The sequence below is a fragment of the Bos javanicus genome, chromosome 6, assembly GCF_032452875.1.
Source record: "Bos javanicus breed banteng chromosome 6, ARS-OSU_banteng_1.0, whole genome shotgun sequence".
Taxonomy (NCBI): Eukaryota; Metazoa; Chordata; class Mammalia; order Artiodactyla; family Bovidae; genus Bos; species Bos javanicus.
Genome location: NC_083873.1, coordinates 46,213,562 through 46,219,561, shown reverse-complemented (window position 1 = coordinate 46,219,561; position 6,000 = coordinate 46,213,562).

The window sequence follows — 6,000 nt, the reverse complement described above, 5'->3', positions numbered from 1 at the left end:
AGCAATCAAGCCTCGTCTCTGGCCCCGGATTGAATTCTTCTCCTCCGGGGGCCAAGAATCCGGTGTATTCGCGTGATTCAACAACAACCTTTCAGTAACTGGGGGACACTCCAAGGAGGAGCAGCAGATCTAAATCCTAGGACTCTGAGTTCCCTCATGGGTAAAATGGAATGATAGAAGCCACCTCACACGGTATGTGAGGAACAGAAACGGTAGAATGAAGCACCTAAGGGAGAGTTCATGCTCAGTAATGGTGTTTTAATCACTCACACAATCTCTCCAGAGTTTAGACAGAACTTTCATACACATACCCCATCCCATGGGATCCTCTCATGACCCTGTGAGGTTCCCCATGATAATCAGCACTTCATGAATGAGGACACAGAAATTCAGACCATGAAGGTCAAGGGTGGAGTCCGACTGAGGCCAGATCATGGAGATGACACAGTAAAGACACGTGCCGGGGTCCTGGCATGCTAATCTCTGGATGTCCTGCTCTGAGTGGTCCTGGGAGATCCTAAGGAAGGCTGGAAAATTGTAAGCTTGTTCTGTCTTCTTGCTGAGTATCTCACCCAGTGTCTGTGATCCACCATGAAATTCCATTCTGAGAGTCATGCCCTTAAGGACCCACAGCCCCTCCCAACTGTGCTGAGGACCAGAGGAGGTGGGAGTTAGTCAGTTGTTGGTCCCTGCTCTCATCAGACTCAGAGTTGTTAGGTGATATTTTCACTGTAGTCGTGGAATGAAATGAGTGTAGGTCTTGGCACCAATCTTACCTGGGTCTGAATACTGATACTGTATTTCTAATCTCTTTGCAACTTACCGTCCTCATCTACAAAAGGAAACTCTAGCAAGAGATAATTATTACTTCCTGAGGTTTTATGAGGAACATGCCAGATCCTTTGATTGAGGACTGAGGAGTTACTATAAGTGAAAGTGAAGTGGCTCAGTCGTGTCCGACTCTTGGCGACCCCATGGACTGCATGGGGCAGGCTCCTCTGTCCATGGGATTTTCTAGGCAAGAGTACTGGAGTGGGGTGCCATTGCCTTCTCCGTCATGATGTATATATCTCTTATAATATATACACACCTATATATGCATTTCATTATATATATATATTGTTCAACCTCATTGGACTGTAGCCCGCCAGGCCTTCCTGCCCTCCACTGTCTCCCAGGAATTTGCTCAAGTTCATGTCCTTTAAGTCCAGGGATACAAGTGTGAAATCCATTGTGTATCTCACACATGAAGCCTTAGAACTATATACCCCAAGAGTTCAACAGGTATCAGCCAGACACAAGGATGCGCTTGTTCCAAGGGCCTTCATTTATTCTGTCTCTCTGCATCCCCTTTCTTCTTCAGGGGCAGAGTCTGGGATGGAAAAAAAAAAATGGCTGAAGCGGCGAAGAACCTCCCCACTTCTCCCCACCGCCAACTGCATCGTCCCCGATGGGGTCCGTTTTGCAGGTGGCTGAGATTTCTCCTGCGGTCAGAGAGTCTGCGCCCATCAGCATGGTTTGCATTTCTCACCGCACTGGGCCAGGGGTGAGGATGGGGGCGCTTCAAGTTCTAGGGGGATTCGGGCCTCTCCTGGACCCCCACAAAGTCCTTCCCAGCACTTGGTGCCCAAAGGCGCAGAGAGGCCTCCGCCAGCCATAGCACCCCGGGCGGGGGGCGCGGGGCGGGCAGCCGGACCTGCCGAAGGGACACTTGGCCAGGCTCGGGTTTCCTGGGCCGGATGGCCGGCCGCAGCCCGGAGGCCCCGAGCGCCGGATGCCCGGAGGGCGTGCGCGGCCCCACCCGCCCGCGCGCGGCCCCCGGCGCAGCTGCCGCCTCCCCCCGGCCGGAGGAGGTGGGAAGCCCCCTCCCCGGCCCCGCGGCCCCTCGGCGGGGCCCTGGGTGGAGCCGCCCACCTGTCCCCCGGGACGCCCCACGGGGGCCGAGCAGGGGCGGGCGCGGAGGGCCGGAGAAAAGGCGCGGGCGGTGCGCGCGGCGGGAGTGAGGGCGCTAGGCGAGCGCGGGACGGGCACGCGAGCTGCGAGGAGTTACTATAGCGATGTGCAAAAAAGACATGACCTTGGACTTTGTGGACCTTCAGGCTAGTGGGGAGACCCATGATGATCCAGCAGCCACACAAATGTAACATCACAAACCACAGTAAGTGTGTAGTAAGTGAAAGATGAGACCTGTGGACTATACAAACATCCAACAGTGAAATGCTTTCTAGTTTGGGTCCAGGGGAGATTTCCCTGTGAACGTGGCATCAGTGGGTGGGGATTAGTAAGGGTGAGATAACAGGCAGAGAGAACAGCCAAGGCAGAGAGAACAATGTGGGCAGAGGTGCTGGGGAAGAGAATGGGCCGGGAGCGTGGCACAGGAGGGAGAAGAAAGTGCATCTGGTACACACACAGTCAGGGAGGGGATGGAGAAGAGTGTAAGGTGAAGCCAGGGAGAGAGTCGGAGTCCATCCATTCTGGATTGGGCTGGAGAGTTTTAGGTAGATAATAGTATCCTCCTCTATGTTTTGAAACCACCACTTTTCCAGACAAAAGGAAAACCACCCTTTTCCTTTTATATGGAAAAGGGATGGGAGAAGTCAAAGGGAAGGTATGGATTTCAGTTAAGGGTCACATGGACCAGGACAGAGCAGTGGAGATGGAGAGACATGAAGTAACGGGGCAGAAAGTTATCTTCAACCTGAGAAAGAAGGCCATCTGATTGAGTCCCGATGAGTGGGATCAGTGAAAAGGACTGTGACAGTTAAAAGAAAAGGCAGAGCCATGAGGGCTGTAAACTGGAGAAGGCCGTTTGGGGACAGGATGCAGTTGGGCCCTGAAGAATGGTAGACCCTGACTAGGAGGGAAGAAGTCAGACCCACTAGGGGCTAGAAAATATGAGCATGAGAATGACTGCTCCCATGATGCATCCTGAGTGCAGTTGAAGAATCACGTGAGAAAAGGTCATAAATTAAACATGCAGACTCTACTCCACACTGTTTTAGTTAGGATTAGGTTGCAAATGGCAAAAAAAAAAAAAAAAAAAATTGGCTTAATAAAATAAATTTATTTTTCTTTGGAAGCAGTCCAGGGCTGGCTAGTATATAAATTCTAAGACCATCAGGGATCCACATTTCTGTTAGTATCCAGGTTTCAGCCGCATTCAACTTTGGCACCTGTCTCAGGGTACAAAATGACTGCGTCAGCTCCAGTGCTCATATCTTCATTCTAGTCAGAGGACAGATGAAAAGGAAAGAAAAGAGTATGCTCCTTCTCTGCAAAGATACTTCTCAGGAGCTGCATATTCATTTCTGCCTATTCCCCATTGGCCAGACCTTATCATAGAACCATGTCTAGCTGCAAAGAAGGCTGGAAATATATAACATAAATTCTAGGCAGCCATGCCCCCAATTAAAAATTGGAGCTCCAATTATATATAAGAAGGGGGAAAAGGGATGTAGTCTGTGCTACACACAGCAGTTTATGACAGTAAATTGTAAATGAGAAATCATTGTCAACCCTTTAGGTAGCTTTCTTGTCAAGTGATGAGAAAAACATTTTAATGTGGCAATAAATACCTTATGTGGAATGTTCTATTCCCAGATAGTCATGAGACTCAGTTCATTTAGCTCTCTGCTCAAATGTCACCACCTCAGAAAGACCTTCTCTGGTTACCCATCACTCTGCATCCCCTAAGCTGGCTTTGTTTCCCTGCAAAGAACTAATATACCATTTGATATTCTCTGCTCTGTTCCATGTTTCTGTGTGTCCCTCACTAGGATGGGAGCCCAGTGAAGGGAGGGACTTTGTTTTACTCACTGCTGTGAACAGGACCTACATCAGTTCCTGGCACATACTAGGTGTTCAATAAATATTCGTTGATTTAACAAAGAAATAGGCAAAGCACATAAACCATTCATAAAAAATGCTCTGGCTTATCCTAGGTTTACACAAGTGACAGAAGAAGAAATACAGCTAGTAAATAAACCCATGGAAAATATGGAGCATTTCTGGTAATAAAAGACATGCAAATTATCTGAGTCATAAAAAGGAATGAAAATCTGCCATTTAGCAACAACATGGAAGGACCTGGAGGGTATTATGCTCAGTGAAGTAAGTCAGAGAAAGACCAGTACTGTAGGTTTTCACTTAACATGTGGAATCTAGGAAAATAAAACAAATGGATGAATACAACAAAACAGAAACAGACTCACAGATACAGGGAACAAACTAGTGGTTGCCAGTGGGGAAAAGGGTAGGGAGAGGAGCAAGATAGGGCTAGGGGGTTAAGAGATACAAACAACTAGGTAGAAAATAAGATACAAGGATGTAATGCACAACATAGGGCATATAGCCTATATTTTATAATAACTATAAAGGAATTATAATCAGTCAAAATATTACCTCACTGTGCAGTACACCTGAAATTAATGTAATGCTGTAAATCAACTATACTTCAATTAAAAGGGAAAATGAAAATTTAAACAACCATGAGGTACCTTTTGGTGGAGAAGGCAATGGCACCCCACTCCAGTACTCTTGCCTGGAAAATCCCATGGATGGAGGAGCCTGGTAGGCTGCAGTCCATGGGGTCTCTAAGAGTCGGACACGACTGAGCGGCTTCACTTTCACTTTTCACTTTCATGCATTGGAGAAGGAAATGGCAACCCACTCCAGTGTTCTTGCCTGGAGAATCCCAGGGACGGGGGAGCCTGGTGGGCTGCTGTCTATGGGGTCGCACAGAGTCGGACACGACTGAATTGACTTAGCAACAGCAGAGGTACCTTTTATGATTAAATTAGCAAAATGAAAATGTGAACTAATAATATCAAATGCTGATAAAAAGTATAATAGGCCAGTACTAATAAACAGCAGCCTTATATAACGAATCTGATCCTTTGGAAAACTATTTGCCCAGGCCTCAGGCCTCCAGTGGTGTCTATTAATGAAATAATAGACAACCCTGAAAATAATAACATAGAGAAGTACTGAAACATGATGATGAAAGAATACTAAGTGAAAACAATAAATATGCAAACTAGTATATATGCAAAATACTTTTCAAATTTGCTGGATGATGGGGTTGTAATATTTTAACTTTCTTACCTAAATGTTTTAAAAATAAGGTTTTCAGAACCCTAAAAAGCCATGTTTCTCATTTTGAGGGGAAACTCTATATTAAAAATACATTTTCAAAAAATGGTAAGTAGGATGAATCTTGGAGAAGGCAATGGCACCCCACTCCAGTACTCTTGCCTGGAAAATCCCATGGATGGAGGAGCCTAGGGGCTGCAGTCCATGGGGTCACAAAGAGTCGGACACGACTGAGCGACTTCTCTTTGACTTTTCACTTTCATGCATTGGAGAAGGAAATGGCAACCCACTCCAGTATTGTTGCCTAGAGAATCCCAGGGATGGGGGAGCCTGGTGGGCTGCCGTCTATAGCGTCACACAGAGTCAGACACGACTGAAGTGACTTAGCAGCAGGAGCAGGATGAATCTTGTATATAAGGCAGGAGTTCAAATTTGTTTTTTTTGTTTGTTTTTTTAACTGTATAGAGGTGAAGTCTGGACAGATAGCCTCCAAATCTTTAACAAACATTATCTTGCTGCTGCTGCAAAGTCGCTTCAGTTGTGTCCAACTCTGTGTGACCCCATAGATGGCAGCCCACCTGGCTCCTCTGTCCCTGGGATTCTCCAGGCAAGAATGTTGGAATGGGTTGCCATTTCCTTCTCCAAAGCATGCTTGCAAAGTAAGTCACTTGAGTCGTGTCTGACTCTGTGCGACCCCATGGACAGCAGCCCACCAGGCTCCTCCATCCACGGGACTCTCCAGGCAAGAACACTGGAGTGGTTGCCATTTCCTTCTGTACATTATCTTGAGGCACTGGTATTAAAGATGATTTTAATGTTTCTGTCAACATGAAACATGGCATATTATTTACTAGGCCTCTAGGCAATGGCACCCCACTCCAGTACTCTTGCCTGGAAAGTCCCATGGAT